This window comes from Pogoniulus pusillus, chromosome 12, assembly GCF_015220805.1.
Source record: "Pogoniulus pusillus isolate bPogPus1 chromosome 12, bPogPus1.pri, whole genome shotgun sequence".
Classification (NCBI taxonomy): Eukaryota; Metazoa; Chordata; class Aves; order Piciformes; family Lybiidae; genus Pogoniulus; species Pogoniulus pusillus.
The window spans coordinates 23,228,582-23,254,742 of record NC_087275.1 but is presented as its reverse complement, the minus strand read 5'-3'; the positions used below and the strand labels follow the sequence as shown (position 1 = coordinate 23,254,742).

The window sequence follows — 26,161 nt, the reverse complement described above, 5'->3', positions numbered from 1 at the left end:
CTTTCTCTGAATGTCCATTTTGAAATGAAGTGACTTAAGAAAAGAAAAAAATCTGTATACAAAAATGTGCAACCCTCTTTTGCCCCTTTGTAAACTAAAGTGACAGCTAAGGTTGAGACTCTTGATTTAAAATGCAAATGAGAAGCGTGCTTTGCAGGACTTACGACCTTCTTTGTGTAGATACAAGTGGAACTTAAGGAGAGATTTCTTCCTCTTTTAAAGTTTACCCTTAAAGAAAACTGCCTTCATTGGTCACTTAATGAAGTGCTTTGTCTTGATGGGGAGGTTTACTGAGTGTTTTTTGGTGGTTTTGTTGTTGGGTGTTTTTTTTTTGGAGTGTGTTTTTGTTGTTGTTTTCCTCAAAGAGGCAGGAAAAAGGAAAAAAAAAGGAAAAATAAAAAGAGAAGAAAAAGGGGGAAAAAGGGAAAAGAAAAAAAGGGAAAAGAAAAACAAAAGGGAAAAGAGAAAACAAAAGGGAAAAGGAAAAACAAACAAACAAACCAAACCAAGAAAGGCACAAATGAAAAAAAAAACCAAACCTAAAGCCAAAACAAACAAACAAAACTCCAAAACAAATCAAAATGACCCCCCCCAAAAAAAACCCAAACAAACCCAAAAACTGTTACCAAAGTGCATTTTGTGATTTGGTTGTATGTGGAAATGCATCAGTATGTCACTGCATCGTGGAGACTGGCTGAGGCACTTAGTGCCACGGTTTAGTTAATTAGAAGGTGTTGGATGGTGGATTGGAGTCGATGATCTTGAACATCTTTTCCAACGTGGTTAGTTCTGTTATTCTGTGTTGTGACTTAGCTCAGTAATAGCATTAGGGAGGGTGAAAAAAACAATAATGTGGTGTGATGTTATCCTGTGACCATGTTCAAGAAACGGTCTCACTTTGGCTTTGGACAGATACTGCCTTCCATGCTGAAATCTCTCAGTAGAAAAGGATGCTCACCCTGGCCTGCCCTCAGTTTCTTGCACTACCTTGCCACCAGAGCCTATTGCTTTGCCTGTGTCAGCACAGGTGCTTGTGTGAACACTGCCTTAAATAGATGGAGTGGCAGGTGTTTGCTCATAGAGGTCGTTCTAACTAAATCGCTTAGGGAGCAATCAGACAAGTGACTCTGCTAACAGGTAGCTAAAAATCAGACATGAGCAGGGGTGATAACCTTACTACCAGCACAGCTGCTTGAAAACAAATGATTGTCTGTCCTGTATGGGGCAGATGGTAAGTTACCTTACCTGACTACAATATAAATATATGTGAAGCTGTGTCAATGGGAAGAGGAGGGAAGTCTGTTGTACAAACTAAGGATGTAACATAAATCATGTACAAGTATTCTCTCAAGTATTTGTTTTGAGAATCTTTCCAGATTTTTCTTTTTTTCCTTTTTTTTTTTTTTCTGTGAGAATGATTTTAAGTAATTGATCATGTTAAACATGCTCCAAGATCATAGAATCAATCAGGTTGGAAGACACCTCCAAGGTCATCCAGTCCAACCTAGCACCCAGCCCTATCCAGTCAACTAGACCATGGCACTAAGTGCCTCATCCAGGCTTTGCTTGAACACCTCCAGGGATGGTGTTATTGCATAACACATGATGCTTGAGATCTTGTCAGCTTGTGGGATACAATTACATGAGCAAATGCTAAGCTTCATGGACACTAATAGTGTGGAAGTGAAGCAGGGCTGGGTTTCAGGGCTGTACCTACAAATGATATTCATACCTAGTTACTGATACTCAACACTCCAGAAAATCCTTGATGGAAAGATCCCACAGCCTTATTCCTTTTCTCCAGAGGAAGGGTCAGAAAGCCACTAGGACTGTTATTGTGGTACTTTTAGTACCTTGTATGGACTTTTTGTTGGTGGTACTCTGAAAGAATTAGGAACTAGAGTTCAATATCAACCTTCTTTTGAAATAAATACTAATGGGGCATTTAAATTATTGAAGCCCCTAATAATCTCATTGACTCCAGCCAAACCTTGCTCTATGCCACCTTCTGTGCCCCTGCACTTCATAATAATTTTGATTCATCAAAATAGATAGGCAACTAGTGAATGAGAGGGATGGAAAAGCCTTGGAGAGGGTTAACTGCTGGCAGTGGGTGGCCTATAGATTACTGTCAGAGTTTCCCCTACTGATAATTCAGAAACACTTAAGGAAATAGTATGGATCAATTCTTCCATTATTTGTCTTATTTTTTTGAAGCAGTGATTTTTCTTATCTCACACATCCTGAAGGAGATACTAAATGCTCAGTTGTGCTTTATCCCTCAGCTTGGAAAATCAAAAGATAAAGACATAGATCTGATGCTTAAATAGAATCATGTACTTGAAAGACAAAAATATTTTTACCTACAGGTGCTCAAGAAATATCTCCTCACCCCCCCCCCCCCTTTTGTTCCTATTTTAGAATACTGAAAACATGCAGTGCTAAGGCTTGTACCTCTTTATTCACACAATTTCCATATCACTACAAATCGAAGAACAACAGAGGAGGTGGAAGTTTAAAACTATCTATTCTCCAACCATTAAAAGATGTCTTTTGTATTCAGCTTCAGCAGCTCCAAATGTGAAAAAACAAAGGAATCTATTTCTAAAAAAAAACCCATTCCTTCTCAAATATAATTATAAACCAATTAAACTTTCTAGAAGTTTGCTTTTTACCTGTGAGATGTAACAACCCACAAAGATTTTCCATGAAAAGCCTCAAAAACCTTTCAATACACTTATTTATTCATATATATGTGCATATACTTCAAACTTTAAATGACATTGCCTGGTTACCTAATCTGCTAGGTGCATTCAGTGTAATTAGTGCAGTCATAACTTTAGCAGGATGATAAAAAGCCTCTCCTCTATGAGGAGAGGCTGAGGGAACTGGAGTTGTTTAGCCTGGAGAAGAGGAGGCTCAGAGGTGACCTCATTGCTGTCTACAACTACCTGAAGGGAGGCTGTAGCCAGGTGGGGGTTGGTCTCTTTTGCCAGGCAACCAGCAATAGAACAAGGGGACACAGTCTCAAGTTGTGCCGGGGGAAGTGTAGGCTGGACTTTAGGAGGAAGTTCTTCACAGAGAGAGTGATTGGCATTGGAATGGGCTGCCCAGGGAGGTGGTGGAGTCACCATCCCTGGAGGTGTTCAAGAAAAGCCTGGATGAGGCACTTAGTGCCATGGTCTAGTTGATTGGACAGGGCTGGGTGCTAGGTTGGACTGGATGATCTTGGAGGTGTCTTCCAACCTGATTGATTCTATGATTCTATGAAAAGTGAACCAGTTCAGTGAATTGAACAACAAAATCCTGAACCATGCCTGCAGCACAAGTAATTCACTTTAGAACAATAGTTAAGTGCAAGTGTTGGTGCCAGAATTACCTATCTTCATTTTTCTCTTAGTGCCTTCCTCTTCTTTGGTCCATTTGGAAAACTGTTTCCAAGCTAAATATGAATGTGGTGTTGGCTTTGTTGGTATCATTACTCGTTGGTATCTAGTTTGTTTGTTTGTTTGGGTTTTTTTCTGGTGTTTGATTCTTAGTTTGTTTTGTTTTGCTTTGCTTTGCTTTGTTTTGTTCTGTTTTATTTTTTAGTGGGGAAAAAAACCTCAATTGCCATTTCTGGTTATTTAGAAAAAGAAGTATTTTTGGTCAAATACCAAAGTATTTGGTCAGCAATTCTGAAGGAAGTCAACACAGAACATAGCAAATGTATTCTAGGTGTAATTTTGATTAAGATATTTGTTTTTTTAAACAGCTCCATGGATCAATAGGTTCTAAAGAAGCTTGAAAGAGTCCAGCACAGATCCCCAAAAATAATTTAGGGAGTGGAACATCTTCCTTATGAGGAGAGACTGAGGGAGCTGGAGCTCTTTAGCTTGGAGAGGAAGAGACTGAGGGGTGACTTCATTCATGTTTACGAATATGTAAAGGGTGAGCACCAAGAAGATGGAGCCAGGCTCTGCTCAGTGGTGCCCAACGACAGGGCAAGCAGCAATGGGTGGAAGTTGAGGCATAGGAAGTTCCATTGGAACGTGAGGAGATTTTTTTTTACTGTGAAGGTGACAGAGCACTGGAACAGGCTGCCCAGGAGGATTGTGGATTCTCCCTCTCTGGAGATAGTGAAGACTCACCTGGATGTGTTTCTGTGAGCTCTGGTATAGGTGATCCTTCTCTGACAGGGGGCTTGGACTAGAAGATCTTTTGAGGTCACTCCCAGCTCCTAGTATTCTGTGATTCTGTGACCGTAGATACTATGGTTTATGAGAGCTAATGGACTTAGACTGTGCCCACTTTTACCTTTGCACCCTATATGAAGCAGTGGCAAATAGTTATCCCCCCGTGTTTGTTACTCCTTTAGTTCACAACACTTGCCTTCCCCCTGGCTGCAGGCAAACCTTTTCTCCACCACAATCAACAACAAATCCAGCTGATGATTCATTTCTTAAAAAGGTTTGAGGTTTCCACCAACTGCTGGCTTTCTGTGGGAGATGATACAGTAAAAAGACCTGGAGGATTCTGTAAAGAGAATTCTCCTTGAGAGATTTTTATTGTACCTATTTCCCCCTTCTCTGCTTTGCCAGGAGCATGGAAAGCTGTATGGGAGTTTCATTCGCTACTAACAGATTTCTTCCTTCTACTGTGACTATTCTGTTGTTTCATTCTCCTAGATTGTTGTTTGTGGTTTTTGGTTTGGGGTTTTTTTGTGTGTGTGGGGGGGGGTGGTGTTGTGGTTGTTTTTTTTCATTCCTCTGTGGAGTGCTTTTTTGGTATTCATGCTATCCTTGATGCATTTTCAGCAAAAAATTTCTTCTGTAAGGTCCCCAACCAGCCCTGCTTTTCTCCATCCTCCTCTCCCCTTGGAGAGACACCAGGTGAGATCACACTTTCAGAGATTCATATTAAGTACAGGCACTTTCCCAAGGATTACACACCAGATAAATCTCTCCATTTCAGCACATGGTTTATTACTGAATATGTTGTCTGCCTACACGTGCAGGAGCAGATAACCAGTGATTTATATATTCATAGTGATCGTTGCAGTGATTCATTTACTCTGTGCTGCATTGGTGTCAGGGTAAATAATTTACATAAAAGTGGAGAGAGATCAATGAATGGTTGGCAATAGAAAGGGACATGGAAAGGAAAAGAGGGCAGAAAAAGCCTAGTCAGATGTGAACGCTTTCAGTGACCTGAGGAAGGCTGCACAAAAGAGGCTTCCTCTTACGGCTGTTTTCTGTCGCCTTCTCCCTATTTCACTTTCTAAATCTGCTGCTTTACAAAAGGCTGTTGCTCATGCCCAGAAGAGCCAAACTTTCCTTCTTCAGGAGGCTAATTCTAGTGCCAGCACGGCACAGAGTTTGGAGTCATGTACTGTGCTCGCTAATGTTCCTGATTTGAGCCTTACACCGCTCAAGGCAGCTCCTGACTCCTGAGCAGAAAGCCGGAGGGACTCAGCGGAGCAGCTAAAGTGCAGGTATGTGGCTTGTCAAATTAGCTTAGCTCAGAACTGTGCTACAGGTCACTACGAGTAAGTCATTGGCAATGTTTCCACATGCGTGAATAACATGCTCTAAATTGTAAGTGTCTGTAGGAATTCTTCCTTGGTGTTGAAAATTTGCTGCACAATTCAAAAGAGCATTTTGCACGGCATCAGGTGCTTCTTGCTCTTGCTAGACTGAGCAGCTTCTTTTCAGCTTGGGTGTACATTAGTAGCATTGGGGATTTCTTTCCATTCCTGAAGAAATGATGATGGTAAGTTCAGTCTTTTCACATGCAATCCTTCAGCTAGTTATTTTGAATGCCCTTTAAAATAACCTGCCCCAGAAAAACATTCCTGAGGTGCTTATGACATTGCACAGAAGAGATAGTTCACTGTCACCTCTACCATGAAAATCTTAACTGAAGTTGGTGAGAGAGCTATAGACAAATCTTTCATTAGCCTTGTCTATAAGACTGCCTGTGATGGTTAAGCATCCTGAATGAGGAGAGGCTGAGGGAGTTAAGGGTGTTTAGCCTGGAGAAGAGGAGGCTCAGGGGTGATGTCATTGCTGTCTACAACTACCTGGAGGGAGGCTGTAGCCAGGTGGGGGTTGGTCTCTTCTGCCAGGCAACCAGAACAAGGGAACACAGTCTCAAGTTGTGCCAGGGGAGGTCTAGGCTGGATGTTAGGAGGAAGTTCTTCCCAGAGAGAGTGATTGGCATTGGAATGGGCTGCCCAGGGAGGTGGTGGAGTCACCATCCCCAGAGGTGTTCAAGAAAAGGTTAGATGAGGCCACAACCTCTCTGGGCAGCCTGTTCCACTCCTTTGCCCTCACAGTACAGAAATTTCCCTTCATGTTGAGGTGGAATTTCCCATGCTCTAGCTTATATCCATTGTTTCTTGTCCAATTAATGGGTACCACTGAAAGGATCCTATCCCCTTCTTCCTGGCACCCATCCTTCAAATATTTACAGACATGAATAAGATCCCCTCTCAGCCTTTTCTCTAGACTGAACAGTCCCAGTTCTCTCAGTCTTTCTTCATAGGAAAGATGTTCAAGTCCCTCAATCATCCTCATAGCTTTTTGTTAGAGCCTCTTCAGTGGATCACTCCCTAGACCTGATGGACACACTTTTAGTAATGTACCCCAGGATACTATTGACCTTCTTGGCCACATGGGTGCATGAGGAGAAACTTCTTCACAGTGGGAGTGACAGAGCACTGGAACAGGCTGCCCAGACAGGTTGTGGAGTCCCCTTCTCTGGAGACTTTCAAAACCTGCCTGAGTGCATTCCTGTTTGGATTACCCTAGGTGATCCTGCTTTTAGCAGGGAGGTTGGACTAGATGATCTCCAGAGGTCCCTTCCATCCTCTAACATGCTGTGATTCTATGATTCTGTGATTGCTGTCCCAAATTCACAAGTTTATTCATGCAAAGAAATGATACAAATGTATTAACAAGTGTGTCCATCAAGAATGGGAGGTCATGTATGAGTTAGGGAGTAGTGATTCACCCAAATAAATAAAAATACACAGTAAATGATCACCACTAAACTCCTGTGAATGTTTGCTCTGCATACTGAATGATCAGTTGAAAAACTCTTGGCAATAACCACATTTGTGAACGCTAAATGCATTTGCCACTACTTTGCAAATAAAAGAGGCTAAAGTTATGAATAAATTGTTCAAAGCTTCTCCTTTTAACTCTAGAATATTTGCTGACAGCACTGCTGGAATCAGAGAGGGAATTTATATGATAATACTGAATACGTTAAAGAAGAGATAACATCAAGACAGCATATTCTAAAAGAGCCTCCTATCGTTAGGAGAAAGAGTGATTGTCTCCCCCATAACTCCTTTCATAACTGTCCTTCAGCAGTGCCAAGCAAATTAACGTGAGCTGAAACTTATTATATCTACTGATTCCAAAATATTTAGTAGCAGAAAGCCTGTCACTGCCAGAATTCAGCAATTTTTACTTCAAAGAAAAACACAGCTTTTAGTTAATGCAGAACCATTCGTGAATTAATGGAAAATAACTCAGTGAATTATTTTTGGTCAGAGTGAAATACTTCACTTAAATAGCACCATTTTCTTGGACTTTCTCATTTAATATGGCTGTTTTAAATGTATTTTACCCACATGTCATTAAAGTAAAATTGAAGAAATGAACTAGGAGGTATGTTGAAGAAAGAATTATAAAGCAAGTTCTTCAAAGAGTGATTTGCCATTGGAATGGGCTGCCCAGGGAGGTAGTGGAGTATCAATCCCTGGAGATGTTCAAGAAAAGACTGGCTGAGGCACTTAGTGCCATGGTCTGTTTGACTGGCTAGGGCTGGATGCTAGGTTGGACTGGATGATCTTTCAGGTCTCTTCCAACCTGTTGATTCTATGATTCCCCCTCACTTGCCTAGTGTGCCATCATGTTGACCAAAGCCAGTTAAATAGCTTTATTTTTTTTGCTATCAAACCATCTTATCTGTTATCTGCTTACCTTTAGTTACCTCAGTTATATAGTGAGGAGAGTGCTGTTTGCTTTTCATACTGGGCTTGTTTTAGGCTGACTGCCAAAGCCGTGGGGTGCAGGCTTTATGTTCTGCAACTTGCTGTGCTGCACAATGGCAGATGCATTCTGGGTGGTAGGTCAAGGGAGGCTTTTCACAGGAAATCAGGCAGGTTTTGCATCATTATCTCATCCTGGAGAAATCTCTGGAGGAGGAGATGTGTTTCACTCTGTCATCAAAGCTTCCTCTAATGAAGTAAGCATGTTCCCCTGGCTTGCATCGGAAACACCTCTGGGCAGGGCTGTTCCAGGTCTCTGTCAGAAGACAGTTTGCTTTTCAAAGAATCACAAAGTGTTAGGTTGGAAGGGACCTCCAGAGAGCATCGAGTCTAAACTCCCTGCCAAAAGCAGGATCATACAAAGTAGTCAGCACAGGAATGCATGCAGATGGATTTTAAAAGTCTCTAGAGAAGGAGACTCCACACCCTCTCTGGGCAGCCTGTGTCAGGACTCTCTCACCCTCACTGTAAAGAGTTTTCTCCTCATGTTGAGGTGAAACCTTCTATGTTCCATTTTGTAGCCATTGCTCCTTGCTTTATTGCTGCAGACCACTGAAAAAAAGATTGTTCCAATTCCTTAACACCCACCCCTCAGATATTTGTATTCATTGATCAGATCTTCTCTCAGCCTTCATTTCTCTGGACTAAACGGCTTCAGTCTCTCTTCACAGGGGACATGCTCAAGTCCCCCAGTCATCCTTGTGGCTCTCTGTTTGACTATCTCCAGCAGGTCCCTGTCTCTCTTGAATGAGGGAGCCCAAAACTGGACAAAATACTCCAGGTGTGGTCTCACCAGGGCATTGTAGAGGTGGAGGAGATACTCTCTAGACCTGGTGGACATACTTTCCTTGATACACCCCAGGATACCACTGGCTCTCTTGTCCACAAGGCCACATTGCTGACCCATGCAGAACTGGCTGTCCACCAAGACCCCAAGGTCTTTCTTCATGGAGCTGCTTTCCAGTAGGGTAACCCTTAACGTGTGTTGGTGCCTGCTGTTAATTCCTTCCCAGGTGCAGGACAATCCTTATTGAAGTTCATGAGGTTTGCCTTCACTCAGCTCTCCAGTCTGTCCAGATCTTGTTGGATGGCACCACAGCCTAATGAGGAGTCACACACCCCCAGCCCTCAGTTTTGTTTTGTCTGTATCCAGATCTTTTCAATCGTTGCATAGCTTAGTTCTGAGTCTTGTCTACTCAAAATAGATCTATTACATGAGCTCAGGCAATTCCGTGTTAAACATAGGCAATTGTGAGCTTTTTCTACTGCACCTGGATAACTACTTTTACTTCTGAGGGAAACCTGAAAGCTGTTAATGATTTTATCCTACCTGATGTGCTACAGGATATGGGTAAAAGATAGAATTGGTTCCAGTGAAACAATATGGCATACATCATTTGTCAGTGAGCTGTCAGATCTGGAAGGTGTGAGAAAGAAGATAGCATTGGGAAGAGCTGAGCAGTGACTTTCTTTCCTACCAGAAAACAAAGCAATAATGGCTCAGCCTAAACAAAAGCATTGGAAATAGTATGGATGTTTAAAAAAATCCACAGATTGTCTCAACAGATCCCAAATGTACTTCCACCTGAGCGCTAAAAACTAAGCATGCTATTGCTTCTGTTAGAAAGGGAGTTAAATGTGCTGTGGACAGTTTACAGACAAGTGCAAACAAAGTAAAGGTCCCCCTGAGGAACCACAGATGCATGGAACTGGAATCCCTTCAACTGCCCTTTGCTCACACTGCTTGCAGTGTCCCCTCCTTCACTAATGGGAGTACAGGGAGAAGCAGGCACAGACAAATCTGATTCAGTACTGATCTACATGTGCAAGGAGAGATGAACTGGTGGAACTGGATACTACTGCAAGCAAATCCAAATCCCAAAGCACAAAATAGGAACTCTCTAATATGCTTGTTTCTTGAACATTATCTCCTTCCCTCACCAATCAGTAGCTGAGGAGGACCAATAAATGCCAGCACAACGGCTCTTTGGAGAGATGTATTAGCATCATTTTGCCTGTGGGAACTAGATGGAATTGCAGCATATCTGGACTGTTTATTTTCCCTACTTTTAAATATTCATATGAGTACTTCCAAAGTTGTCTTTTGCTCGTTGCCTTGAATGAAAGATAACAAAAGTCATTTGGTGTTAATATTTCTGCCAAGACAAAATAGTTTCACTTTACCTAGGATGATGTTGTTTATACACTGGCTGTTGGAGAAGCATAACCATCTGTGAAACATAGACAATGGCCATCTCCATTTCTAAAGGATGTTTTCTGTTCTTAAATAGCCATTGTACTGCACACAGCGAAATGGCAGCTGTATGCAAAACAAGGGAGATCTAAGTCAAATCAGTGTTCTCCCTTTCACCTCCCCTGAAACAAAGATGCTGTTTATAATGTTTTCCAATTCCAGCTTCCACTGTTTCCTGCTTTGTTTCATTAAATTCTTCTCCCTCTTCACAGTATCACAGTATCACCAAGGTTGGAAGAGACCTCACAGATCATCAAGTCCAACCCTTTACCACAGTGCCCAAGGCTAGACCATGGCACCAAGTGCCACATCCAACCTTGCCTTGAACTGCCCCAGGGACGACGACTCCACTCTTGCTTCCTTTCTCTTTCCTTTCTCAGTGTCTCCATTTGATTCCCCTTCATGTCATTACTATTCATGCATCTCAAGAGTATCTTATGAAACTTTTCTCTTGTTTTATCCATCTAATCTCTTCCCACCTCCCGCTGGGCAAGCCGTGATTTACATCCATACCTCTTTAGTGTGTGCCTAATTTTGCCCATTTTTCCTGCTTTTGGCCTCTTTCCAATCCATCCTTTACATGTCTCCTCTCCACATCCTTCTACTGCATCCTCTCCTTTGTCTGCCACTGTTTCCTTCAACGTGCTTTTCATCCTTACCCCTCTTTTGTTGTCCATGTCATGTCTGAAAAGAGTACAGACAACATTAAAATCTGAGTGGTTTGTCTGGCTTTTGGTGTTTAAAGACCTATATGCTTTTGCCTGTTTTTTTTTCTCTGCAGAAGTCCTCTCCTTCCTTCACATTTCTTATCTTGATGCCATATTGACATTATGTATCACTGTTTTTTGACATATCTCCTCCAATTTAACTGTTTTGCCAAGATGTAATACTTGGGTCTGTCCCTTCCCCTTGTTATCTTCTTTCGTGTTTACCTTAATGTAACTTCAGTGAGGAGCTTGAGGACTGCTCAAGCAGTCCTGACTCTTGTGCTCAGTTGATTTCTATTCAGGATGTAAATCTCTTTCCAAAGAGAGGGCTTCACCCACTGGCATCTGTTTCTGATCGCACTCACAATAATGCCCTTCTCTCCCTACATTTCAACATAGAAAAGTGTCCCCAGCATATCGAGGGAGGTTCTCCTCTGCCTTTACACTGCCCTAGTGAGACCTCATCTTAACTACTACATTCAGTTTTGGGCTCCCCAGCTTAAGAAGGACAGGGATCTGCTGGAGAGGCTCCTGCAGAGGGCTACGACCTGAGGGGACCGGACCACTGCCTTATGAGGAGAGGCTGAGGGATCTGGGGCTTTTTAGTCTGGAGAAGAGAAGGCTGAGAGGGGATCTAATAAATATTTATAAATATCTGAGGGTGTCAGGAGGAGGGGAACAGGCTCTTGTCACTTGCTCCTGAGATAGGACAAGGAGCAATGAATGCAAGTGCAGCACAGGAGGTTCCACCTCAACACAAGAGAGGACTTCTTTACTGTAAGGGTCACAGAGCACTGGAACAGGCTCCACAGAGAGCTTGTGGGATCTCCTTCTGTGGAGACTTTCAAGGCCTGTCTGTATGCATTCCTCTGTCTCCTGGGCTAGATTGTGTGGTGCTGCTCTGGCAGGGGGGTTGGACTCGATGATCTCTTTGGGTCCCTTCCAATCGATAACATCCTGTAACCCTGTGATCAGTTTTTTGTCTCTTATTGCCTCCTATGCAGAGAGATCATGGCTTCAAAGATGCTATTAACAGAAGGAATGGAAGGGCACCTGAATGAAAGGACTTGTCTAAATTGCTCCACAGTAGAGAACATAACAGAAACAGAAAACAATGAAAGGTGCTGTGGTGGGTTAGGAACCTTCCCACACCCACACACTATTGAAATGTACCAGACTAAGTGAGATGGCTTGGAAGTAAGATGAACCCATATTTATAGCAAAGCAAAGCAAGATTTACAAGCACATATACACAACATTTTTATAAGTATTTACAATTACATACAAAGTAGAAACGATGCAGAAATCCAAACTCCCTCCTGGACAAAGGCAACTGCCCAGAAGAGATTAAAACTACCCTCTCTTTTCCCTCTACTTTCCCAGACAGACACGCAAACAAACCAGCAAAGCTATGTTGCTATTTGGTAGTGGAGAGATTAGAGCTGAGTGAGGAGGAAGAGAATAGATCCAGCATCACAGACCAGAGTGGGACAAATGGTTGACATTTTACCCCTCTCAGCAAACCATGAGATAGTCTATATCAATACCATTGAACTGAAAAGCTGCCTGGCAGTTTCCACATCTGTCAGTCAGGAACTGATTCTTTGACAAGCTCTGCTTGTAGATTAACTTTTCCTGGAAAGGCTACTGAGCTGGAGACAAGTGTCTTCTCCTATATTATTTTTCTCTCTCAGCTTCCTTTCAGACTTAGATGTCCCCTTGAGGGTTTATTACAACTCATACACTTGCTACTTAATGAAGATCTCAGGTTTTAATACTTTCCGTGAAGAATTATTGATTTATAAAGATGTCCTGGAAGTGTTCACATCCCTTGGGCACAGTAATGTGAAGTTACTACCTGAATAGTCAGTAAATAAACCATTTGCCAAGGTGAACGTAACAGCTACTGAGAGACCTGATATCTGACAGCAGCATAAACGTAACCCCTGTCCATCGTGAATTTCTCTTCGCAGCCATATAAGAAAGGCTTTGGATTTCCATCATAATTTACACACTTTCTAACATAGGCAATGGCAAACACAGACATACAGAAGAGACATAGAAATGTGGCTTCTTCCTGAGTCACAGTGGAGGCTAGACATGGTATTAAATAAATAACATCTTTTCCAAGAGAAGTCACTGAGTCAAGTGACTTCTCAGATGGCTTTCCAGATAGAAGACAATCAGGCTGAAGTGCGTTAAGGTTTCCACATGAAGACAAGAATATCAAATGATTTAAATTGCCTTGAAATTGCAGAACTAGGAGGTTTTAAAAAAGAATGGTATGGTTTCAGTTTATGGCTTCAGTTGTTTGGTAGATCTTCAGAACACGCAGAATTTTATAACGGCTAACATCACTAACTGTATTGCCCAGAAGTTACTGAGAGCAATGAGATTAATCAACAAAACCAGTCTGCAACCACAGTGCTTATTGATTCAGGTGCTTTTCCCCAGCAAAACCAATTATTGCTGTGTTGCAAAACCCAGCAGCTCACTGTTCATTACGTGCACCGTTTTCCACTGTTCAGAAAATAATTGATTGGATCTAGAAAATAAATCCCCTTTCATCACTCTGAGTGTCGCTTTTAAAGCTCGTATGTGTAGCTATACTCTCTCTCTTCACTTTTGCACAGGTGGCTAGGGATGATGTACCTGGGACCAAATTCTGAATGCAAAGTTTGTCTTGAAAGGAAGGAATGGGGAAGATTAAATGGATGTTGATATTATATGCCTGTGGAAACATCTGGAAAATGCAGTGTCCAATGGTGGTGCAATGTACTGTTAAATCAGTAGGAAAAGTGTTTTTCAACACCTGAGGTGAATTAAGAAATTCCAACATTGTTAGGGTGCCATGGTCTAGCCTTGAGCTCTGTGGTAAAGGGTTGGACTTGATGATCTGTGAGGTCTCTTCCAACCCTGATGATACTGTGATACTGTGTGTGAGTTGTTGGGTTTTTTTGGTGTTGTTTTTAACTCCTGAGAAATAGGAAAGAGGTAGTGAGAAGATGAGCAGGACAACATATTCTGCATAAACAGAAAACAAAGAAGGGCATCAACCTCAGACAGCAGCTCCCAGGTTTCACAGCCTGAAACAAATCACTTAATCTGTCAGTTTGCTGTGTAGCTATAGAAGACAGTTCCAAGGACAAAACTGTTACTGGCTTCTGTTGTGCATCAGTTGCTGCTCCTTGTCTCAGTGTTCCTGACTTCTGCTCTGCCATCCAGCTATACTCAACCCTGTGGGTCTACTATTCCAAGAAATTATCAAGCAGACCTCCCTAAGATAGAATAGATAAAACTTTTTTCCCATGGAGAGCAGCTGGCCACAGCAAAATGCCATCTACAGTCAGAGGTCACAATGCCTACGCTAACTAACTAACTAACTCCAGTTAACCTCAGTCTGTCCTCATAGGAGAGGTGTTCCAGCCCCTGACCATCTTTGTGACTCTCCTCTAGACCTGCTCCATCGGGTTCATTCCTTCATGTGTTGAGGGCTCCAGAGCTGGATGCAGTACTCCAGGTGAGCACTCACCAGAGGACAGTAAGGTGACAGAATCATCTCTCTGGATCTGCTGGCAATGCATCTTTTGATACAGCCCAGGATGCCATTTGCTTTCTGGGCTACAAGTACACTGTTGGATCATGTCCAACTTTTCCCCCACCATAACTCCCAAGTCCTTTCCTGCAGGGCTGTTTTCTATCATCTCATCCCCCGACCTGTACTGCTAATGAGGATTGTTGTGACCAAGATGAAGGAGTCCCCTCTTGGTCTTGTTGAACCACGGTTCACCTGGGTTCACTTCATCCTGTTGTTCTATTAGGTTAATGGAAGTGTGTGACAATAAAGCATGAATTCTTTTCTTATGTTATAGTCTTTAAGCTTTGTAGTTTTATACTGCTGTTGATTTTCAAACTCAGAGATATATGGACTGTAAATTAATGCCCTTCATTACTAGAAGGTTTCACAATTTGCTCTTTGTCACCCCTCTTTTTGTCTCTCTTCACCCAAACACTTATTCCTGAAACATTTCAAGGGAAAAATAAGTGACCACTAGAACTACCTCTGCTAAACAGTGTGAGTGCTGGAGAAAAAATAATACAAGCTAAGCTGGTGACATTGTAGTTGGCACATGTGAGTGTGTCCCTGCAACAGCTGTCAAGCTTTTTTGATAATCATATCTATAAATCAGTCCAAGAATCAATTTGAACTTGGCTGCATAGATAGACATGAAGATGGAGAGGATTGATTGTTCTTCAGCTGTTAATACTGAAGGATACAATTTCTGTAATAGCCAACTTTGTATTTTTATTTGATGTACAACTTTTAATATATTATACTTCCAAAAGGCTGTCTGGCAAGTGGTAAATGTGATTGGCCTGCACATGAGACTAATAAAAAGAGATTTTTCAGGCCTCTTAGTTTATTTCTATTACTCCCAAGAAAAATCTTTTCACAGGGAGGTAAGTACATCAGCAGTCAGTTCTTTTCTAGGAATGCTAATTATATTCTCACTGCATGAATTAATTATAATTCCTTTTGTCTATGGTGATAGTGTTTGGAGAAATTATCTCTCAGGTCAGATGAAAAGGTTTGACTTTGTGTGGTACACCAGAGTGATTAGTTCTCCATTGTGACATTAGCATTCCTTAGTGGAAATTTGTGAAGAATTAAAACCAAATTAAACTGAGAAAGAAGCCCTTCTCCAACGACTTCTTCATTCAGAGTATTATACAGAAAAGCTCCTCCATGGTCTCTGCCATGTACAACCAAACAATGGGACAGAAACTTGCATCTTCACGGCACACCTCCCCAGCAGCATCACTGTGTGTGCTCCCTGAGCATACTTTGCTGTGATATGGTTACACTGGAGACAAACTGAGGTTAGGGTGCAGATGGGTGTTAGCAGTGGAATTGCAGCTGTTAAGTCTGGCACTAAAATTCCTTCTGATGTGTGCAAGTCTAAAATGTAGCCTTCATATGTAGGAGTATTTGTGGAGACTGTACAGTCTGTAGGAAAAAGTATGAGATGAAAGCTTCTGCTGAGTTCTTCACTGCTGCCTTGGAGGAAAGACTTCTGGGACCTCAGGCACATGATTTCTGATCATCTCCAATTTTGTAAAGAGCACCAGAAAAGCAGCAGGATGTCCTGGGTTACATTTGCCTTACTCCTGAGCTTCCTGGGAAGTGGTGTGCTATGAAGCTAAAACAGCTTCTTAAATCTGTTTCCTGATGGCTGGACCTGGATTCAAACTGCTCACAGATGCTCTGTGGCTTTATGGCAGGTGACTTCAGAGCCGTTTAGGAAGGATCTGAGCCACCTGGTATGTGTGTTGCTTATTTGGTGTGATGAAATAGCAGATGGGACAAGCGAAGGGAACTGGGCCAGATGAAGGGCCCTAGCACCCATTCACAGCAAGTTCATCTAGGAGAGATTTTTAAGATATTTGAGAAGCCACAACTGCATATTCTGGCTATCATGGCAGCCCAAAGGGATGCTCTGTCAGGACATCATTCCAACAGGTTAGTGACTTTGGCCTTAAAACTGCTTTTGCTGGCAGGTCTCACTGCTACCCATCTGGCAACTCACACGAGAGGACAATAAGCAGTTTAGTCTTGGTTGCTCTTTTATTCTCTCACTGTTACTTCAGATATTGGTAACCAGCACTCAAACTGCCAAGAAGGCACAATATCTGTCAGTGACACTCTGAATTAACCCAACACCCTGGATGGGTTTGAAAGTCATTTGGATGTGGTGCTTCAGGACATGGTTTAGGGTGTACCTTGTAGAGTAGGGATATCGGCTGGACTTGGTGTTCCTGGGGGTCTTTTCCAATTGGAATGTTTCTGTGATTCTGTAACACACTCCATGAATTGGGCCCTTTTAGGGCACAGCACCAGACTGGTCCTCATGGTGCAGGTTCTGGCCATGAAACCCCCAGTCCCATCACCTCCCCTTTCCTCTTTCTCTTGAGGCTGCATTCAACAGCTAAGTCACTCGTAAGTTGGCAAGGAGTGCAAAATTCATGATGGAGCTAGGGAGATGTGAAGCAAGTATTCCATCTGCACTTGCCTAAATTTGGGAGGCCATAGGAGGCCTTAGGAGCCCCTGGGATCACAATGAACCCATCAGATTCAGGACAAAATATTTGATCTGGTTCAGCCTTCCTATGGAAGAGTATTCAAAGCAAAATTAAAGATAGAAGGAAAACTTGAGTTAAAAAAAAAATGCTAGTGCAAAACAATTACTTTCCAAGCTGGAAGATCCTAAGTGTGAAGTGGGAAATTTGTTCAAGTGCATTCCTGCCAGGAGACAAGTAGACAGAAAGAAACCTTAAAACCTCAAGCAAAGTGAGCATGGCTGGGAGGTGCTTTGTATGAAATACATCAGTGCATGACTGCAGTACTCAGAGGAATCAGCGTGTTTTACTCATCCTTCTGCTATGACATTGCTTAATTCTGAACAATAAGAGGCGTTAGAAATCCACTGCTGTGGCACCCTTTTGCTGTCAGATGTAGGAAGCAGCGTGCCTGGGGCAGGACTCAATGGCTCCAGTGTTCTTTTTCTGGAACAACAGGCCAGCAAAAGGCAGCACACCCCTTCCTCAGTGACATCTAGGAATATTTGGTATGTATAATCCTCCTCTTTCAGCAGGAGGGAGAGGTGAGGAAGAACGGTCCATGACACAGCAGTTATTGTACTCTTCCTCTGCTGAGCAGTGAGCTGAGCACTGATGAGAACCAAGGGAAGAAAGTGTAAGAGTGCTCACTGTGCCACTGCAACCATTCTCACAGTCACACACTGTAGAGCTGCCAGTCTCTTGAAAGGAGAGCAAACATGTGCTCATTAAACTCGTGTTCTGGCCCTCTCTTTTCATTTCTTGCCGTGTTAAAAGCACTCTATGTTCTTCTCTGCCTGAAATCCAGAGCCTTTTGTTTTGAAATTTTCCAGTTTCAATAGTTCCAGTTTTAATACCACCTTCTAATTTGTATTCCTGGTATCAGCTGCTAAGAAGCAAGTGAAATTATTTGAATTCACGCTGATTTAACATTACTAATTGCACTGCCAATTGCTTTCCAACCTTGTATTTTCTTTTTAAAGACATCAAAACCTGAGACAGGTTTAAGATCCTCAATACTTAGAAGCAAAGAAGGAAAGAGCAAAGAAGCCAATAAACCCAAGTGGAACAAATGATGTGTTGCAATCAGTTAACTGTGTTATCTTGCCACGAAGAAGAAACTCAGCCTTTTCATTCTGGGTGGGCGGCTGTACATGTGTCGCAATAAAAGGGTACGGCGCTGTCTCAACCGGCTCAAAGGCTGACATGAAGTCACAGCGCACTCAGCCAAGTTGAAGGCAGAAGCCCCGGGGGAGAGGGGAAAGCCCTCGTTCCCATAGCAACCAGTGAGCCATTAGGAAGATTCACACCTCCACTAGCTGAATTAAGCGAGTGCTTTAACATCAACTATTTTATTTCATTTCAGTATTCTCTCCCCCCCTTCCCCATGCTGGGTAGGCTGCAGTGACTTTTTCTAGCACTCTGTTGTACTCACTGTCACCAGCTGCTCACAAAGAAGCTGAGAGCACGCTTTAGGAGTTAAACCACTAATAAGCAGCTTATCACCAGAACCAAATCTCTCTCCAGTTAGTGGGCTGGCTACCCCACAGACTTGTGATGATCTCAAAGAGCACAGAAGAGAAGGGACCTTAAAATAAAGGGAGGGGAATAAAAGGATAGCACCGTTCTGGGTCCAGTTCTGAGTCCCCCGGTTCAAGAAGGACATAGACCTGCTTGAGAGACTCCAGCACAGAACCACAAAGATGATTAAGAGAATGGAACATCCCTCTTAGGAGGAGAGCCTGAGGGAGCTGGGGCTCTGTAGCTCGGAGAGGAGGAGACCAAGAGGTGATCTCATCAACGTTTGCAAATATGTAAAGGGTGAGAGGCAGGAGGATGGAGCCAGGCTCTGCTTGGTGATGCCTGATGGCAGGACAAGGACAGCCCCTGACATTCTGTGACTCTACACCCAGTTTTCGTGCTGATCTGTGCATGTACATATACACATACACTGTATGTGTGCCAGGAGTGCAAATGCTTATACTAAAACACTAATGAAAGTATCATGGATGTAAGGGGCATGCAGGTACCACTGCAGCTTTTTCCTCTTTCTGCAGTGCTCATATAAGCTATGCTCATAGAAGCACTGATATTATTGCATTTACTCTGCGTGTGGAGGATTTGTACTTCTGTAATTATATTAGTGTGTGTAGCAGTCTGTGTAAAGATATATTCTTTAAATTATTTTCAGGAATCACAGTTTCCCTTTTGAAACCTTTGTTTGCTGTTATGTCACCACATTTTGCTTTGCTTTGAAATATTTTCTCTTCTCCGCTGCTGTTGGAAATCCCCACACAAACCAAGAGGGGAAATGGGCTATAAAGGGAACAAATGAAACTGAGTATTGACTTAAATTGGCTTTGGTCTTTCTCCAAATGTTGCCAAACATGCAAGATAAACACATAGAGAGGGAAGAAAAAGTGCTCCCCTCTCTCGTTTGCTTGTGGCGTTAGTAAGTGTAGATGCCAGTTACAAATACTGTCAGCAGGAAAAACAATGAAAAGGTTCATGTGGCTCCTCATAATGCCAACAAGTGCAGACTGCTTATGGTTGTGACTTGCATTCTCAAAAAAACACAGATACCACAGAATCACAGAATGGCAGGGGCTAAAAGGGACCTTGAAAGATCATCCAGTCCAAGCCCCCTTCCAGAGCAGGATCACCTAAACCAGATCAGAATCACCTATACCAGATCACAGAGGAACACATCCAGGCAGGTCTTGACTATCTCCAGAGAGGGAGACTCCATAACACCCTGGGTAGCCTGTTCCAGTGTTCTGTTGCTCTCACTGTAAAAAAATTCCTCCTCATGTTTAAATGAAACTTCCTATGCTTCAACTCCCACCCATTGCCCCTTGTCCTGTCATCAGGCATCACCAAGCTGAGCCTGGCTCCATCCTCCTGGCACTCACCCTTTACATATTTATAAACATGAGTGAGGTCACCCCTCAGGCTCTTCTTCTGCAAGATAAAGAGCCCCAGCTCCCTCAGGCTCTCCTCTTTGAGGACCTGGCAAGACTCAAAAGTACATGTAGGTAAAGAGAAGGCAACACTCCAACACATTTATCTCCAAACTATCCTCTACTTTTCTGTTTTTCAAATCTATTGTTTCCTTCTTTTACTGTTGACAGACTTACAATTTTCATGTCATCCAGGCCTACAATTTACAATCATACTTTATTGATAAACAGAGGCTTGTTTTACCGTAATTTCTAGAGGCTTAGCTGAAAACTGGACTCTGTTATGAAAATATTCATCCTCATATACATATGAAGAAAGGATATCCTTTCCCCAGCGAATTTACAATCAGGCACTTAAACCCCAAACAAGTGAGAAACAAAATGTGACTAGCACTTCATAGATGGAGAAGTGGGGGAAAGGAGGAATGACACATCCATAATCACATGGGAGACCTACGGCTGAAAACAAATCACAGACTTGTCAGGGTTGGAAGTGATCTCAAAGATCATCCAGTTCCACCCCCCCCTGCTGTGGACAGGGACACCTCACACTAGATCAGGTTGCTCAGAGCCACATCCAACCTGGTCTTAAAGATCTCCAGGGATGGGGTGTCCACCACTTCCCTGGGCAGTCTGTTCCAGTGTCTCATCACTCTCGTGGTGAAGAAATTCTTCTTAACATCCAATCTGGATCTACCCACTTCTCGTTTTGCTCCATCCCCCCTAGTCCTATCACTACCTGACACCCTAAAAAGTCCCCCACCATCTTTTGTAAGCCCATTTCAGACACTGAAAGGCCACAACAAGGTCTCCTTGGAGCTCTCTCCTCTCCAGACTGAACAGCCCCAACTCTCTGAGTCTGTCTCCATAGCAGAGCAGCTCCAGCCCTCTGATCATCCTCATGGCCCTTCTCTGGACACGCTCCAGCACATCCAGATCTTTCCTCTAATCTTTTGGCTGAGGTCTTATCCTGTGCTTAAACAACAAGGTGATTACTGAACTGATGGAACAAATTAGCTTTCTTTAAGCAAACTTTAAAGCACAGGAAATATTGTGGCTATTTCAGGCTGCTGCTCTGTCCTTGTGTATCCTGGGCCCATGCCAGTGGGGTGGGCAGCACTGTCGCGCTCCAGTGGCTTAACTGTCCCCTTGGTCCTGACTTTGTTTTCCTGCAGGCAGAAGAAAGTGACTTCTCTGCCAGGGCTGGTGACTACTCTTTGTCAGCAGCACCTAACAAAATGACCCCAAGATTCTGGAACACAGGAAGTTAAACTGGCAGAGGAGAGATTCAAACTAGATGTTAGGAAAGAGTTCTTTATGGTGAGTGTGGTGAGACACTGGCACAGGTTGCCCAGGGAGGTTGTGGCTGCTCCCTCCCTGGAGGTGTTCAAGGCCAGCTTGGATAAGGCCTTGAGTGACCTATTCTGGTGGAAGGTGTCCCTGATTATGGTGAGGGGTTGAAACTGGATGATCTTCGAGGTCCCTTCCAATCTAAACCATTCCATGATCCTGTGATTCTATTCTGAGTTCCACCTCAACATGAGGAAAAGCTTCTTCACTGCAAGGGTGACAGAGCCCTGGGGGAGGCTGTCCAGAGAGGTTTTGTAGTCTCCTTCTCAGGGGACATTCAAAACCCATCTGAATGCTTTCCTGTCCCTGCCCTAAGTGATCCTACTTTGGCAGGGTGGTTGGACTCATTGATCTTCAAGAGGTCTCTTCCAATCCCTATCACTCTGTGATTTTATGATTCTATGATTCTCCTTCCTTACACTGGGCCATGTCCACTCCTTGGCACCATTTATATGAGAGCTTTATCATTTTCTTTCAGGGTGTTTTCTTTTAAGGTAATTTATTTTATGATATTATCAGCATCTTTTTAATGTTACCTCAAGCTCTCATCTAAGCCTTTCTTGACTCATTCCTTAAGTAGCACAAATCTCCTTGTCTGTTTTTCTCCTTGACCCAAATTATTACTTATAGAAAGTAGCTATCAACAGCAGCTTTTCTGCTCCTCTGTTTAGAAGTGGAATTCCCTGCCCACAGGAGCCTTGGAGCCTAAAGTTATCACCTTCTTCATTAACACTCTTAAAAGTAAACTGTTTTACCTCCCACATTGTATCCTGTGTCTTCTTCCTTGCTGGATTTGACTGCATGTGTGCTTTCTTTATCCAATACTGTGTGTAGTATATTTGTAGGCAAAAGGCTTGAGACACATAAACCAGGTGTTGCTGCTATGAAGACATTGAAATTTAAGAGAGAAAGGAGCAAATTGTGGTGTCAGTATTACTGCCAGACTTCACATTCACTGGAGAGAAAGGGCTACAATCAGTAAATTACACATTTATTGCAGACAATCTGAATGCAGACTTTATACTTTCTTCAACCTTGACTTTATGAATGGGTTGGATGAAGAAAACTGAATCACAAGGTCATCTACTCCTTCCCAGTCCTTCTCAAGAACCTTTTTTACTGAGAGAAAACAAGCCATTATATGATGGAAGAGGAAGAAGGGTGACAGGGGCAAGCTTAGCCTGAAAGAGCTTTTGTGTACACTCCTTGTGTTGTCTCTATGAATTCTGAGATCTCAGTGCAGACTGTCCATAGCTCTGCTGGAGAACCCTCACCATGAGTACTGCTGCAATAGTATCATCACCAAAGATTAACAGAAGTAATATTTAGCACTGCATTTAAACATATTTGTATTAATATCATTTGCTAAGTAGGCAGTTGATGCCATCCTACGCCATGAGGGTAAGCAGCCAAAGAATGCCTGAGAATACCTAAATGCATTGGTAAGTTTGGACTTCAGACTACATTTTTGACTCCTAGAACTATTTCCCTAATACGTTTAATGGATTTGAGAGCAAATTAACTCAGAGAAAAATAAAATCAAGCAGACTTCTCTGAACCAATATTGCAACATTTCACATTCTCAGTAACCTGGATCACACTAGTGGAGCAATATTCGGCTGCTGCAAATTGCCATAGCTCCACTGAAGCCAATAATGTTACAGTAATTTATTTCATCTGGGGATGTGATTTTTACAGAGTAGCCCTGAGTGAGTGTTGTTTGCTTGTGTGTTTTAATACATGGTGAGAAAGGGCAGACTTCTGTATTTATGGAACAAAGGAATTACTTCTGCAGATAAACTGGGGTTACCGGTAACAAAGCAGCAATGGCAACAACCAATATTTAGTAAGGAAAAGACCTCAGCCACAGGACAGGAACACAGAGGCAATGCATTTTCTCCTTTTCTCTTTAAGAGACAATGCTGAGCTATGGAAACACATTAGAGACATTTCAAAACTTTCTAGAATGTAAACTCATTCTACTATGCCAGAACTGCAAATGTAGTCATGTCCCAGCAAGGTTTTCTTCTGGCTTTAACATTGGTCAGAATGAGATTTTTCAGGGAAGAGATATGCAGAGATTTTCCTTCCAGAACACACTGGGAAGTTTGGGAAATGCTCACTGAGGCATTTTCTGACCTGGGCTGAATATTTCTAGGTCAGAGGTGCCAGTTACCTTGCATTCAGCAACTCCCACAGATACCTGGGAGCATATTCATGCTGTAGCTTCTGCAGCATCCTTTGAGAACTAATTCCCTGGCTTTGTGTGGAAAGATTTGATTTTTTCTCCCTCTGCTTTCAGACTGCTGGTTGATAATTTCATTATCGGTCTACCTGCTGCTGTACTGTGAGAAACAGTGAATAAATTGTTTCCTATTCATTATATCTGCCTCAGTCACATGCCTTATTTGTCATCTGCTATCTACTCCGCTATTATCTATTATCTTCTACCCAGTATATCCACTCACCTTGTAACAAAACTGTTCCATAAGTTCAGTCTCAATTCCAGTACATCATTCTGAGGAGGATTGAAATGAATAATAATAAATACATAATGTGCAGTAATAATATAAAGCACTATAGCTTTGTGTTATTTGATTTCTTTTTGTTGCTCCTTTACTAATAATTCTTAATATTCTTTGTTTCTTAGATAGTTTCTGTGCATTGAATATCATGTATTCAAAGAAATCTTTCACTATACTAACTCTTCTTCTTAAATGTCACCATTTACCTTTATAAAATAGCCTGTACATGCATGCACATATGTATGCACATCTGTCTGCACTGCAGGCATATTTATGATGCACTAACTGCATCACACTTCAGATACTAAATGCAAAAACTTATGATCTCTTGAAATGCCTAATGGTCAACTTTACATTAGTCTTCTCTGAATCATTTTGTTTCATCTAATGTTATCAGTGCCTTTCTTAGCTGTTTCCTGCAACATTTCTGAATATGTTGAGAAGCACCGGGTGCAGCTCCAGCCCATTAGTAGCACCATGAGTGGTGGCATTATAGTGTGAAAAATCAAATTATTCTCAGTGGTCTTTTTCTTTTTCCTTTCCTTTTCCCTTTCCTCTTTTTCTCCTTCTTTTTTCTTCTTTTTCTTCTTTTTTCCTTTCCTTTCCTTTCCTTTCCTTTCCTTTCCTTTCCTTTCCTTTCCTTTCCTTTCCTTTCCTTTCCTTTCCTTTCCTTTCCTTTCCTTTCCTTTCCTTTCCTTTCCTTTCCTTTCCTTTCCTTTCCTTTCCTTTCCTTTCCTTTCCTTTCCTTTCCTTTCCTTTCCTTTCCTTTCCTTTCCTTTCCTCTCCTTTCCTTCCCTCTCCTTTCCTTCCCTCTCCTTTCCTTCCCTCTCCTTTCCTTCCCTCTCCTTTCCTTCCCTCTCCTTTCCTTCCCTCTCCTTTCCTTCCCTCTCCTTCCCTTTCCTCTCCTTCCCTTTCCTCTTCCCTTTCCCTTTCCCTTTCCCTTTCCCTTTCCCTTTCCCTTTCCCTTTCCCTTTCCCTTTCCCTTTCCCTCTCCCTCTCCCTCTCCCTCTCCCTCTCCCTCTCCCTCTCCCTCTCCCTCTCCTTTTCTCTTTCCTTCCCTTTCCCTTTCCCTGTGTTGTTTTTTTAAAGTAGGTACTAATTGATCATGGCCATTTATATCACAAACATTTAAGCTTGGTAGGCCCCTTTGATAGAGGCTTTCACATCATTTTTTCTAGCAGTCAAGCAGACTATTATCAGCTGTAATGTTTTCTACTCCTTGCCTCTTCTGAGAACTGTGTGATATGTGAGGCAGGACTATCCTTTATGTCATAGGTTTAAAGACCTTGACAGCCTCTTTAACTCTTTTTCACAGAATCACAGAATGTCAGGGGCTGGAAGTGACCTCAAAAGATCATCCAATCCAAACCCCGCAGAGCAGGATAGAATCATAGAATCAACATGATTGGAAGGGACCTCCAAGCTCATCCAGTCCAACCTATCTCCCAGCCCTGCCCGACCAACTAGACCATGGCACTAAGTGCCTCATCCAGTCTTTTTTTGCACACCTCCAGGGATGGCGACTCCTATACCAGATCACATAGGAACACATCCACATGGGTAACTACTTTTCACTTTACTAACTTTTTAAAGCAGTTAAAGAAGAACTCCATGCAGGATTGGATAGACATATAGAATGTATTGGAAGGGTATATGGAAGGTGTTATTAATAATTACAAACTGCAGTGCAAAGCATATAAAATATACACAAATCCATAGCCTGGATTTAACACAGAATGCCATCAGGCCAAAGAGCTTCTCCTGGCCTCCACCAAAACCACATCAAAACTCCAGTGCTCTTTTTCTGCCCTTTCCCACCCTCCCTGGCATTAGGCCTAACCAGGCCAAAATACGCATTATCACAGGATGTTAAGGGTTGGAAGGGACCTCTGGAGATCACTGAGTCCAACCCTTCTGCCAGAGAAGGACCATAATCTAGTACAGATTTGCAGGAAAAGCAAGTCAGGCCAAACAGGTCTGAGATACTCCCCCATGTTACCAAATAAGAGCTCCTGCCAGAAAGCAGAATGAAGGGGAAAAGAGAAAGAACAAACAGGAATGTCTTTTTAAATAGACATGCAGGCATTCTGGGAATGAAATAACAAAAGACTGCAATTTCCTATCCACCACTCTGGACCTTCTGGAGGTCTGTAACTTTATGTTTTTTTTTGAAGGCACCATGTCAAACCATCACACCAGGCAAAAGC

At 42.5% G+C, this 26,161-nt stretch overlaps 1 long non-coding RNA gene across 1 annotated transcript in view; it reads left to right on the top strand.

Annotated features, from left to right (window-relative positions):
* The first annotated feature begins 5,403 nt into the window (after positions 1–5,403).
* LOC135179856 (uncharacterized) overlaps positions 5,404–26,161 on the top strand; it is a 99,306-nt gene continuing 78,548 nt past the window's right edge. Inside the window, exon 1 of the long non-coding RNA XR_010304157.1 lies at positions 5,404–5,473. This is a non-coding gene — a long non-coding RNA (uncharacterized LOC135179856). The remainder of the gene's footprint in view (positions 5,474–26,161) is intronic.